The sequence below is a fragment of the Amblyraja radiata genome, chromosome 16 (assembly GCF_010909765.2).
Source record: "Amblyraja radiata isolate CabotCenter1 chromosome 16, sAmbRad1.1.pri, whole genome shotgun sequence".
NCBI classification, from domain to species: Eukaryota; Metazoa; Chordata; class Chondrichthyes; order Rajiformes; family Rajidae; genus Amblyraja; species Amblyraja radiata.
Window position 1 is genome coordinate 7,597,146 of NC_045971.1, and position 15,050 is coordinate 7,612,195.

Consider the following 15,050-nt stretch of genomic DNA (forward strand, 5'->3'; position numbering starts at 1 on the left):
ACATCACTACAGGTATCTTAAACTGTGGTAATATATTAGCACATTAAAATGAAAAACACTACATGTTTCTGTGTCATAGAGCTCTAAAATATAATTTTATGAGGATTATTCTTTAGAACAGTATTGCCCAAGAACAGGCCCTTCAGCCCATAATGTCTGTGCCGGACATGATGCCAAGCCAACTCTTATTTGCCCGCACATAATCCATATTCCTCTATTTCCTGCATATTTATGTGCCTATCAAAAAGTCTTTTAAATGTCCTTATTGTATCTGCCGCCTCCACCATCTCTGACAGCGTGTTGCAAGCATTGTCTAATAAGCTGACCCCATCTCCTTTATACTTTGCCCCTCTTGCCTTAAAGTTATTCTGGGGTTGTATGATCTGGGCAGTCAATGAGATGAGGCAGGGGGCGGTTCGAGGAATGTGCATCTTGTCACGCCAAGTGATTGAGAAAGAAATGATTGCTTTATGGAAGGGTAATTTGATGAGCAATAGGCCAACGGGAAGTGTAGGTGTTCGTGAGAGAAAGATCATGGGAATTGGGTTATGTGTAGGAAGGAACCGCAGATGCAGGCTAATGGACCATTACGGGTTGCTTGGCCATCGGTGTTGGCTCGGATTTGTTCAGTACTATTTTATACCTCTAGTTCCCCTCTCCCCAGACTCTCAGTCTGAAGCAGGGTCTCGACCCGAAACATCACCCATCCTTCTTCTCCAAACATAGAAATATAGAAAATAGGTGCAGGAGTAGGCCATTCGGCCCTTCGAGCCTGCACCGCCATTCAATATGATCATGGCTGATCATCTAACTCAGTATCCTGTACCTGCCTTCTCTCCATACCCCCTGATACCTTTAGCCACAAGGGCCACATCTAACTCCCTCTTAAATATAGCCAATGAACTGGCCTCAACTACCGTCTGTGGCAGAGAATTCCAGAGATTCACCACTCTCCGTGTGAATTTTTTTTTTCTCATCTCGGTCCTAAAAGATTTCCCCCTTATCCTTAAACTGTGACCCTTTGTTCTGGACTTCCCCAACATCGAGAACAATCTTCCTGTATTTAGCCTGTCCAACCCCTTAAGAATGTTGTACGTTTCTATAAGATCCCCCCTCAATCTTCTAAATTCTAGCGAGTACAAGCCGAGTCTATCCAGTCTTTCTTCATATGAAAGTCCTGACATCCCAGGAATCAGTCTGGTGAACCTTCCCTGCACTCCCTCTATGGCAAGAAAGATGCTGCCTGACCTGCTGAGTTACTCCAACACTATGTGTCTATCGTAGGAGTTGGTTTACTTGAGGACTGCTCCTTCAAAGATCAGGCACCAACATGGTTGTACAAATTATCTCTTTGTACACCAGAGTTTTGCTAACTAACTGAACAACCTAAAACCAGGTTTCTTTGCCAATAAGACTCTGTCGGACCACATTGCCTTCAGACAATCGACGTTCATGAGGGGACTGTGGGAAATGGGGACCGCTATGTGTACTTCTGGAGCCATCCCACAGCATTGGCAAACATCAAAGATGAAATTCACCACCGCCTTAAATACACCAACAGAGTCTTTGAGAAAAGATGATGAACCCATCTGGGTACCAAACGTATAGTGTAGCACTCTACTATATGAGTCATAGGTTTATAACTTCATAAGTGATAGGAGCAGAATTAGGCCATTCAGCCCATTAAGTCTACGCCATTCTATCTATCTCTACCTCCTAACCCCATTCTCCTGCCTACTCCCCAGAACCCCTGACACCCACGCAAATCAAGAATCTACCTATCTCTCTCTGCCTTAAAAATATTCTGAGACTTGAACTACCTGAGGCAGGCAACTCTACAAAATCCTTGAAATTCAATAGAATGACAAGTAGGCCAGCATCAGTGTCAACTCCCAGGCCAGTATTAAGGTCCTAGATACACTTTGTAGACTTTGTTGGGCAGGCTACATCGCTTGCAAGTCAACACTCGACTCCACAAACAGATGCTCTGTACTGAGTTCAGACAAACAACGAGATTCCCAGACTAACAGTGTCAAATAGAATGCTCCCAAAGCTTCCTTTGACAAATACTGAGCAACATCCCCACTGATTATTGGGACTCACTGGCCCACTACCTTCCCAAGTGGAGAATGGAGCATTCGAAATGCTATTGAAGACCTTCAGTGCCTTCATTGGGAGATGTAGCCTTACAGAGGTGGCAGAGACAGCACATCCAACTCACTAACTAAACGCCACACAGGCCCTATCCTCCATCATCTGTCCCATCAATGGCAGAGGCTGCCATTCTAGCATTGTCTCATCAGCCACCACAAGACCCACAATTTAGGGTGGCACGGTGGCGCAGCGGTAGAGTTTCTGCCTTATCCTCCTCGGTGGAGGGTGTGGGCGCTGCGAGCTGGCAGCCCAGCCAGCAGCGTGTTAGTTTTTTCTACTTTTGTTTTTTTAGTGTGTCACAATGTGTGTTTTTAATGTTTCTCTGTGTGTCTTGTGTGGGGGGTGGTGTGGGGGGGGGTAAGGGGGAAACCGCTTTGGTCGCCTCCTCCGGGGCTTCAGCAGCGGGCGCAGCGAGGACTCTTTCGTCGCGGAGCGGGCGAGCCCATGCTGGGGTTGCCGGAGGGAAGCGCTCCGTTCGCTGACCCGCGGCAGCCTGAAGCCGTGGTCTGGGGAGCTCCAGCTGCCGTGGCGTCCGGAGCCTGGGATCTCTCGTTGGAGACCCCGGAGAAGAGCTCCGACCGCCGGCCTGCGGCCAACTTCTGACCGCGGGCGCGGCGGGGGCTTACCTTCCGGAGCGGGATCCCTCGACGGGGATCCCTGGAGAGGAGCTCCGACCTACGTTGTCTGCGGTGCTTCTGGCTGCGGCGGGGACTTTAGATCTTCGATCGCCGGCCTGCGGCCTACACCATCTTGAAGCCGCGGTCTCCGGTGGGGCGGCGCCGATTCGGGACTTACCTGGACTTACCTTGTCTGCACATCTGGACGCTGGCAGCAGAGACTGTGGAGGGTTGTGGTCCCGACCACGGGGAAAATGGAGGAGGACTGACCAAACTTTGTGCCTTCCACCACAGTGATGAATGCTGTGGTGGATGTTTGTGTTAAATATCTTTGATTGTTCTTTTTTTATTGTACCGCTGCAGGCAAATTCATTTCACTGCACTTTATGTGCAAGTGACGAATAAAACTTGACTTGACTTATAACGCCAGAGACCCGGGTTCGATCCTGACTACGGGCGCTGCCTGTACGGAGTTTGCGTGTTCTCCCCGTGACCTGCATGGGTTTTTTTTCCAATATCTTCGGTTTCCTCCCTCACTCCAAAGACGTATAAATTTAGTAGGTTAATTGACTTGGTATAAATGTAAATCGTCCGTAGTGTGTGTAGGATAGTATTAGTATGCGGGGATCGCTGGTCGGCGCGGACCTGACGGTCCGAAGGGCTTGTTTCCGCGCTGTATCTCTAAACTAAACTAAACTAAGTATAGAGAAGGTCTGTCATAACAGCTGATAACCATCACAGATACTTATCAACAGGTATTTTATGAATGATCTCAAAACTGGTATGGGCTGTACTATTTTTGACATTGCTGCAACAGTGACTGCAGAGAGAAATATTGATTCCGTTTTTGGACTTGTGCCAACAGGATCATGATCCAGTACTAACGTGTTGCATACTACAAAAATTCCAACCAACGTTTCAGATGGTTCGATAAATAAACGTATCTTAGGGAGTGAGACAGACTACAGATATCAGAAAACTTCCAGGTTACTCGCTGAACTATTGATTAGAGTATGAAGCTCAATAATTCAGTTTAGACAATAATTCAGTCTGAAGAAGGCTCTCGACCCGAAACGTCACCCATTCCTTCTCTCCAGAAATGCTGCCTGTCCTGCTGAGTTACTCCAGCATTTTTTGTCTAATTCAGTTTAGTATCTGTGGACCAGGAGAGGAACGTTCGACGTTCTCGAGTATTGCCCAGTGTCACCTTCCACTGTATACTTTGGAATTACTCAGATCTTGAGTAGATTCTGGATTCTCTATTTAATGGTTTCCACTTCTTCAATGTAGAATAATTCTCGTAAGGGGAAAAAAAACAATTGAGCTCCCACAGAAGGAATGTTGAAATAAATCATCCCTTCTCCCACTTGTCCTTACATTGTCAAATTTGTTACAATAAATATACTCACATCTTGTGTTTTCTGTAACAAACCAGCGCATATTAGGTACATGGAGGTTGGGTGGTAACTAGTTGGTACATGGGGAGGGGGAGGTAGACGGAGATGTTCAGAGGACTTACACTTGGGAATGAAACATTAGTGGGCAGAATGATCTACATGTGTCAGGGGTTAAGGGGAGAAGACAGGAGAATGGGGTTGAAAGTGAAAGATAGATCAGCCATGATTTAATGGTGGAGTAATCCCGATGGGCTGAATGGCCTAATTCTGCTCCTATCACTTTTGAACTTATGAATGATCTACATCAGAGCAATTCGAAGCAATTCTATTTTGATAATTGAGACTTTGAGAATGATTAGTGTGTAGGAAGGAACTGCAGATGTTGGTTTACAATGAAGACGGACACACAAAGCTGGAGTACCTCAGCGGGTCAGGCAGCATCTCTGGAGAAAATGATTCGGGTCGAGACCCTTCTCCAGACTGGGAGTCAGGGGAGAGGGAGTCTAGAGACTGAATGAAAGGCATGCAAAAGGACAAATCAAAGCCAGCAACCATGATCAAGGAAAGGTGGAGCCCACAATGGTCCATTGTTGGCTGTGGAGAAGGTGATACAAACAGTGGAACTAAGCAGGGCGACAGTGAAACTAGTGTGGCGACTAGCGCAGTGGGGTTGGGACGGAGAGAGAGGGGATGTAAGGGTTATTTGAACTTGGAGAAATCAATATTTATACTGCTGTGTTGCAAGCTTCCCAAGCCCCGTTTATTAATTCTCATTGCACTATTCTGCACCATCATTCAATGGCTGAGTCAGCCTTAGTCAGGGTACCTTTGCTGGGGAATTGCTTATTCATGCCAATGGACAATTACATGAGAAGTGGGGTGTTTAAACTATTTGCAACTCCAATAATTAATTATTCCAATATTGGGAGTAACAGGCTATTTTAGAAGTATTTGCCTTCAGATGGTTTTTAAGTAAAGGTTATTTTTAACTGGTGCTGGCGGCAAAATTAGGTTGGACACACAAATTATCAGTGGGGATCTGAATCATATCGGAATGTGAAAGGATGGAGAGGGGAATTTTTTTAACACTAGGAATAAGTAGTCCTTGAGATTCTATCTGAATTAAACGAGTGGCCTGAGTTATTGTACACCTGAAGTAGAATCATTTGAACTGGTCATGGAGTTTTTTTAGTGGAAACAGGCCCACTGAGTCCGCGCCGACCAGCGATCCCCGCACATTAACACCATCCTCCACACAGTAGGGACAATTTACGATTCATCAGACAGACGAAGGGCATCGACCCGAAACAACGTCTTTTCCTTTTCTCCAGAGATGCTGCCTGACCTGCTGAGTTACTCCAGCATTTTTGTGCCTATCTTCCCTCTGCACCTTTCCTCTCCGTATACCTGTCCAAGTGTATTTTGAATGTTATTGTACCTCCCTCAACGACCTCCTCTGGCAGCACTTTCCATACACCCACCTCCCTCAGAGTCTTCCTCTTCTTATTGAGTCCACACACAAGATTAGAGGTTGTTCTCTAATTTGTGTACTTCTCGGCATCTGCACACAATGGTGTCTGTCTTGTCGCTTCTTGTGCTTCTTGTGCGTGGTGGTGGAAAGACTGGTGGAAACCGGGCCGCGACGTGAACGCTCTTTCAATAGACAATAGACAATAGGTGCAGGAGTAGGCCATTCGGCCCTTCGAGCCAGCACCGCCATTCAATGTGATCATGGCTGATCATCCCCAATCAGTACCCCATTCCTGCCTTCTCCCCATATCCCCTGACTCCGCTATCTTTAAGAACCCTATCTAACTCTCTCTTGAAAGTATCCAGAGAACCTGCCTCCACCGCCCTCTGACTTTCCTTGACTCCACCCTCAGAGTGAAACATACGTTTGTCTTGGAATTCTTTAATACATGTTCAATGAGACCGACCTACTTTACGAAATGTTTAGAAACGTGTAGTCTATTCCACTCAATCTCCCTCCCACTCTAATAAACCTCTGCTCCACCAGCTCCAAAGGGAATAAATTCAGGCGAAAACTTTACAAGGGACTCCAGGTGTGGTCTTACCAAGCCCTATATAATTACAACAACTTCCATGCTCTTGTTCTACAATCCTCTTGAAATAAAGGCAAACATACCATTTTCTCTCTTAATTGCTCCTTGTAACTGCACTCTACCCTTCCACGACTTGTGTACATGAACTCCTAAATCCCTTTCATGCCAATATTTGCCTATTAATTTGCGAGACTGTTTACTGACATCCATTAGACGTGCGGATGTCTAAAACAAAAATGTCAAAAACATTTTTGTGTCGAAAAACGTCTAAGGCAAAAAAAAATAATCAAACTCTCCCAATAACTTTTTCAATCATTACCAGCTTTACATGTAATCTTTACATTCAAGCCAAAATGATTCAGATATCTGTATTGACAAGAGAATAATTTGTGGGACTCCACTTTTTAAATCCCTCGTCTGAAATGATCCATTAATGACTACTTACGTTTAAGCCATCTTCCCATTAGCTTTAATTATCCCGCTGAGTTCCAGGTGAGTCACATAAGCCCGTGATGGATAACCAAAAAAAATCCTATGACACTATGTGAATGAAGGACATAGGAATTCTCCCCCAGTAGCCTGCGCTATATTTTATCTATAATCAAAACATTGACACATTGCAATCCATCCCGAATTGGTGACGTTACATTTTAGCAGCTGCACATTATTTTCAGGGACATCAATGGAAAATGAATTTCAGAGGCAGGATATGAAGTACTTCCACTATTACACAGCACTTCCAGGGATGAATTTCAAGACAAATTGTTTAATTGGATCATTTATTTTACAGTGCTGCTCGTGTGAACCAGCTTTATGCAAACTGCATTTCCTAAGTTACTGTAACAATATCTACCCCAGATTTATTTAACTGCTTGAAGTTAGATGCCCAGCTGTGTGACAGATTTAAACTTGTGTCTTAGATAGGCACAAAAAACTGGAGTAACTCAGTGGGACGGGCAGCTTCTCTGGAGAGAAAGAATGGGTGAATAAGGGTCTCGACCCGAAACATCACCCATCCCTTCTCTCCGGAGATGTTACCTGTCCCGCTGAGTTACTCCAGCTTTTTGTGTCTATCTAAGGTTTAAACCAGCATCTGCAGTTCCTTCTTACACACTAAAACCCCTGTCCCACGGTACGAGTTCATTCTAAGAGTTCTCCCAAGTTTGCCCTGATTCGAACTCGGAGATTTACGGTAATGGCCACTCGTCGGTACTCGGGGCTCTCGTGGACATTTTTTATCATGTTGAAAAATCTTCACGAGTCTTCCCATGCTTACCTGCCGTTAGCGAGTCTTCCCGAGTACCTGCCGTTAGCGCTAAGAGACGTCCCCGAGCTCTGACGTACCCGCTACGTTTATTCTCCATGCATAACACGAGTTTGATTTTTTTTAAACTCGGGAGAGCTCTTGGAATGAACTCGTACCATGGGACAGGGCTTTCAATTTGTGTCTGCCAGATTAATTAAATGATACTTCATCGTCACATGTACCTAGGTACAATGAAATGGTTTGTTTTTCGTACAACCTGGTGAATTCGTGTAGCAGACCCCTGCCGAGGCAGTACACAAATGTCGCTAAGTTTTGGTGTTGACAAAGTTGTAAAGGTTCACCACCGCACGTGTTAACAGCCCCCCCCCCCTCACTGAGTCCCCCATCATTCTAGGTACCCTAGAATAAACCAGGACTCTAGATACTGATCCAGTAACAACCACCAACCTGCCAGCAATATAATGAAAATAAACTGCAGATGCTGGTTTAGAAACATAGAAACATAGAAAATAGGTGCAGGAGGAGGCCATTCGGCCCTTCGAGCCTGCACCGCCATTCATTGTGATCATGACCGATCATCCCCAATCAATAACCCGTGCCTGTAGAAACATAGAAAATAGGTGCAGGAGGAAGAAAATAGATGCAGAAGGATTTGTACCAAAAATGCTGGAGTAACTCAGCTGGACCTCTGCAGCACCTCTGAAGAAAATGGATAGGTGACGTTTGGGTTGGGACCCTTCTTCAGACTAAACTACCAGACGTTGTTCTGAGGGCGGTGGTTATTAAATGCCTGCTCTGATGAGGGGTTATCATGGAAACATTAATATCGTTTCCTTCTCCACAGATGCTGCCTGACCTACTGAACATTCCGTCATTCTTCATTTTTATTTCACACAGTTCCAACATCTGCGGGGTTTTGAGAAGTAAAATATCTTTTGCTTTTCTAAAAACTAGATGATAAAATCTCATCGGTTGCCTCACAAAATGTGTCCACTAAGAAATCATGAAGAAATTGTGCTTTATACTCAGTAAAATAAAGCATGAATTGCCTCAATTTCTTGCCATAAATATCTCCCACTAAGCAGGAATAGATTGTAATCACCAGACACGTCCTTAAAAAGTAGTTTGCATCTAAATGCAGCATGATTTCCTCAAAGAACATGCCAATTTCACCTTATTGCTGGTTGCAGGCAATTTTGGCCAATAAAACTATGTCTCACTCAACTGCCACAGTCAAATGGTCAGATTTCATGCTGATATGTCCACGCACATCAATACTTCTTTAAAAGTAAAATCCTGCTTGCTTATAGCAATTTTCATGATCTTCCAAAGAAATTCTTTTTTAAACTTAGCTCAGTTTAACTTAGTTTAGTTTAGTTTAGTTTAGTTCTGAGATATAGCCGGAAACAAGCCCATTTGCCCACTGAATCCGCTACACTAACACTATCCTACACACACTTGGGACAATTTACATTTATACCAAGCCAATTCGCTTATACACCTCTACATCTTCGGAGTGTGGGAGGAAACCAGAGAACCCAGAGAAAACTCACGCAGGTCACGGGGAGAGCATACAAACTTCATACAGACAGCACCCGTGGTCGGGATCGAACTGGGGTCTCTGGCGCTGTAAGGCAGCAACTCTACTGCTGAGCCACCTTCTTAAGTTACCGTTATGCTACAGGAAATATTGCAGTCAGTCATGCACACCCAGTTCCTATTTGCCCATAATGATCAATTATCCGTTTCAGCTGAGTTAGTGGAGGCAAGAACATTGGTTGGAAGCTCTCCTTTTCTGTAAATAACACTGTGTTTTCTTTCAGACACTTGTGAGAAAGTAGGGATGGTCATAGTTAAACATCTCATTCAAAAGGCAAGACCCCTGGTAATCAAGACTCAAAAGGAGTGGCTCAGTGACACAGTTGGTAGAGCTGGTGCCTCACGTTGCCAGAGACCTGGGTTTGATCCAGACCTCCTGGGCCCATTGCTGTTTGTCATCTATACCAATGGTTTGGATGAGAACGTACAAGGCATGATTAGCAACTTTGCAGATGACGCTAAAACGGTTGATATTGCAGATAGTGAAGGTGGTTGTCAAAGATTACAGCATCCTTTGTTGGAATTTGCTTCCATTCTAAGGCAAGAAGAAGTGTCTCGACCCGAAATGTCACCCATCTTTTTTCTCCAGAGATGCTGCTTGACCCGCTGAGTTACTCCAGCACTTTGTGGCATTCACCACTTGCCTTATTCTGCACTTACATCTGAGTGACACCATTCTTGATTGAGATGGAACATCCATTCCCTAGATCGACAGAAAATGCTGGAGTAGCTCAGTAGCACAGGCAGCATCTCTGGAGAGAAGCAATGGATGCCATTTCAGGTTGAGATCCATTCCCTACCCCATTTCACTGTTCCATCTCGGGACCTATAACAATAAGACTCTCTTGAGACGCTCATAACTTGACCACACACAAATAAACAAACGATTTAGCGCCCTGACATGCTCTACCATTCACTCGTTCTGAGGTGAGGGCTTGGCTTGGTCAATGCATGAAGAGGTTTGTCAGTACCTTCTGAGCCACCTTCTTAAGAGTAGTTACCATTATGCTATTGGAGATGTTGCAGTCAGTCACGTACACTCAGTTACTATTTGCCCATCATGATCAAGTATCAGTTTTAGCTGAGTTAGTTGAGGCAAGAATGTTGGTTGCTGTCTTCCCTTGTTTTAAAAAATAAAAATGCATTTTCTTTCAGACACATGTGAGGCATGTCCACAGTTTAACATCTCATTCAAAAGACAAGACTCCTGATAAACAAGACTCAAATGGAGTGGCTCAATGACACAGCTGGTAGAGCTGGTGCCTCACGTTGCCAGTGACCCAGGTTCAAGAGTAGCAGAGACAAGATGTGTGCATAACAACCAGTGCAGTAGGAACTGCAGATGCTGGGTTACACCAAACGTGGGCATAAAATGCTGGAGTAACTCAGCAGGACAACAGACAGCATCTCTGAGGAGAAGGAATGGGTGACGTTTCGGGTCGAGACTCTGTGCCGTTAGCTGCCATCACTCAGGGTAATTCGGAGGTGAGTTGAATGGACGATGCCTCTGCATTTTTCCCTGGAAGAACAAATTGGGGATTGTTACAAATTCCAGAGTTACAGAAATGGAAACATCGTCTGCTCAATGGCTAGAAACATTGAGCTGCAGATGTTGGTTTACAAAAGGAGACTCAATGTGCTGGAGTAAGCCAGTGGGTCAGGCAGCATCCCTTGAGAACAAGGATCCCTGAAACATCACCTCTCCATGTTCTCCAGAGATGCTGCCTGACCTGCCAAGTTACTCCAGCACTCTGTGCCTTTTTCCTGTTCAATGGGATTCTGCGGGTCAGGCAGCATCCCTGGAGGACATGGACCGGTGACGTTTCAGGGATCCATGTACTTCAGAGATGCTGCCTGGTCTGATGAGTTACTCCAGCATGCTGTGTCTTTTCTTGTTCAGTGGGATTCGGTGGCAACAGAAAAATGCACTCTTCCCATTAAGTTTTCTGATTGCCTGTTATTTTCTGACCTGTAATCGACACAAACTGAAACACGCAGGTTCCTGCCCCCATCCCACTCCTTCTCCAAGATGCTTTTGAAGAGCCTGCACAAGTTTTCTGCATTCCAGCACCTCACCTCTACTCACCTTCCTCCACATCCCAGCACATAAATCTTACTCATATGTCGGAGGACATTAAAGAGAAGTCGTTACTGTAATTACAGCCCCGTACATCAGAAAGAAAAATGCGGGGAACTAGGAATCGCAGGGCCATGATCAACATCAGTGTGTGAAGAGATATATGTTGGTTCAGGAACTGAGGGGTTATGATCATCTGACATGTTTTGAGGACACAGATTTTGAGGTGAAAGGGGAAAGATTTAATGGGAACCTGAGATGCAACTTTTTCACACAGAGGTGGGTGTATGGAGCGAGCTGCCAGAGGAGGTAGTTGAGGCTGGGACTATCACAACATTTAAAAGACATTTGGACAGGTATGTGGATAAGAAAGGTTTAGGATATGGCCCAAATGCAGGCAGGTGGGACTATTGTTGATGGGGCATCTTGGTCAAGCATGGACAAGTTGGGCCAAAGGACCTGTTTCCATGTTGTATGACTCTATGAGTCTATGAAATGCCTTCATTGTTGTAAAACCTCGAGAAAAATGTATTTTAAATCTTGATTTTATTTAAAAAGTAGAGGGGTAGACAGTCAAAACCTTTTTCCAGGGTGTAAATGTAAACGGCTAGAGAGCTTAGATTTAAACGGTGCAATGTTTGAAGGAAATGTGTGGGGGTATTTTGTTTTACCCAGGGAGTGGTGGGGGCCTGGATTACGACGTCAGGGGTGGTGGTGTAGGCAGGTCATTAGGTGATAAGGTCAAAAGGAATAGGAGTAGAATTAGGCCATTCAGCCCCTCCGGCATCCAATCATGGCTGATCTATCCCTCCCTCCTAACCCCATTCTCATACCTTCCTCCCCATAACCTCTGACACCTTTATCAATCAAGAATCTATCTACCTCTGCCTTAAACATATCCACTGACGCCTCCATAGCCGTCCGTGGCAAAAAATCCCGATAGTGGCATTTAAAAGGCTTTTAGATGGGTACGTGGATATGGAGAGATATGGAAGCAGAGATTAGTTTAGCTTGGCACCTTGTTCGGCACGCCCTTTATGGGCTAAAGTGACGTACTGTTTTACATTGTACGTTCTATGTAATAGGCACCTAAATGCAAAATGTAACCTTAAGCAAACCAAGTTAATACCTCATAATGATACATATCATACATAATGAATATCAATGTGTTAGTGTGTCTACACATTAGTATGTGCACAAATATGTATTATATGAACATCAATATGCATCATTAGATGTGTCTGCGATTGTGTTATGTACGAAAATATGTGTTTGATTTTATGTATTAATGTCTATTGTGGTTAATTATCTAATCGATGGTTAATTCTTCACACTCATACAAACAAAGTCAGCCTTAATATTATTCAATGTTGATTTTGATTTTAATATCTTCAAATGTTAACCGCAGTATATATTAGTTATAGCCCATGAGATCACTTGTGATCCCATTCCAATTCATTGGGTCTATGTGCTAGGCATTTCAAATTAATAAATAGATGTCCAAGTCAAAAAGGACATTTCATAACTGTCGACTAAATACAATAAAGTTATATTCATAGGATCTGTGCTTTGATCTGTGTAAGTAGTTAATTTAGAAGCGTTTTACGACTTTAGCGTTATTCTGATATATCAACATAATTCACAAAAATTCTGACATACCGTGATATTCATTAGTGAAAACTGCACGTTTGAAGTGTATATAATTATTGATTCTGTGTTGGGATGGGAGTGTTGGCAAAAGTCATCCATAATTGATAACTAAGTGAAGGACCTTTCTCCTAAACTGCTGACAAAGCTTTCTATAAAACTCAATGTGCTGAACTTGCTCAGAGAACTGCTCAGTCAACATTAATGTTGCATAGTTTGGTTTAATTTAGAAATACAGCCCTTCAGCCCACCGAGTCCATGCCGACCAACCCTGCACACCAGCACCGTCCTTCACTACCTTGGGACAATTTACAGAAGCCAATTAACCTGCAAACCTGTGCGTCTTTGGAACGTGGGAGGAAACCGGAGCACCCGGAGAAAACCCATGCTGTCACGGGGAGAATGTACAAACTCCATACAGACAGCACCTGCAGTCAAGATTGAACACTGTAAGGCAGCAGCCCTACCACCGTGCCACCCCATACATTGACATTTACCATCCTGTCATTGATGAGAGGTCAGCTCATAGCTACTTCAGCTTAGTTTAGTTTAAGGAATAATAAGGTGAAGTGATTACCACAGTTTACATTCTCTGTACAAGAATGAACAAGATTGGTTTTGGATATCTCCCTTATATATTCTTGATCATCTCCCAGACTCTGAGGAGTTTAGTATAGAACTCTGTTCTAAAAATAGATTATTACTTTTAGCTCATAACTCTTTGTTGAGGTTGTTTTGGAGAAGAGAACAATATTATCTGGAATCAATGTCTTAAATTAAAATATAAATGCAGGAATTAGTGTCAGTTAATAGTTAGTTGTTGCTGGGTAAAACAGTGAGTCAAATTCAAGTGTATTATTGTCATATGTCCCGAAATGGAAGAATGATATTCTTCCTTGCAGCAACACAACATAGTTCTCTGTAAACACCATAATAAACAACTAAAAGTTATATACGTACAGACACAAAATCCTAGAGTAACTTAGTGGGACAGGCAGCATCTCTGGAGAGAGGGAATGGGTCAAGACCCTTCTTCAGACTCTCACTCTCTTCCCTCCCCCCGCCTCTCTCTCTCTCTCTCTCTCTCTCTCTCTCTCTCTCTCTCTCTCTCTCTCTCGTGTGTGTGTGTGTGTGTGTGTTTCTGTGTGTGTGTGTATTTCTGTGTGTGTGTGTGTGTGTGTGTGTGTGTGTGTGTGTGTGTGCTTCTGTGTGTGTGTGTGTTTGTGTGTGTGTGTGTTTCTGTGTGTGTGTATTTCTGTGTGTGTGTGTGTGTGTGTGTGTGTGTGTGTGTGTGTTTCTGTGTGTGTGTGTTTCTGTGTGTGTGTATGTGTGTGTGTGTGTGTGTGTGTGTGTGCTTCTGTGTGTGTGTGTGTGTGTGTGTGTGTGTGTGTGTTGTGTGTGTGTGTTTCTGTGTGTGCGTATGTGTGTGTGTGTGTTTCTGTGTGTGCGTGTGCGTGTGCGTGTGCGTGTGCGTGTGCGTGTGTGTGTGTGTGTGTGTGTGTGTGTGTGTGTGTGTGTGTTTCTGTGTGTATAGATCATTATAGTGCAAAGACAAAAACAATGCCCCAAGTCTATGTAGTTCGGAGTTTATTTGGAGGTCGTGCTGTTTAATAACCTGATGGCTGCATGGAAGAAACTTTTCCTGATTCTGGACCTTACAGCTTTCAGTACCTTCTTCCCGGTTGCAGGAGTGAGATGAGAGTGTGGCCAGGGTGGTGTGGGTCTCTGATGATGCTGGCTGCCTTTTTGAGTCAGCGACTAATTCAACTATTAATCACGGATAGTAACGAATATTAAGGGTTAGTTAATATTAAGTACGGATATAGATCATTGATGCCAATGGCTGATCATCCGCTGGTCAACATTGGGAATTCGGGAAGAGATTGTGAATTGAGTGTGGAAGCTTCGCCTCTTTATACGCAACAGCTGCTCGGCCTGTTTGACGAACAGATGGAGCTGCGGACCGCAAGACTCGGGCAGCATTGTGAACGCGAAACCTCAAACGAAGCTGAACCACTCCGCTAGCTACCCAAACAGCGCGTCGCGTATAACAAACCTCACAGTGTGTGTAAGATGGAACTGCAGGTGCTGGTTTAAACCGGAGATAGACACAAAAATCTGGAGTAACTCAGCAGGACAGGCAGCATCTCTGGAGAGAAGGAATGGGTGACGTTTCGGGTTGAGACCCTTCGTCAGTCTGAAGAAAGGTCATCCGTTCCTTCTCGCCAG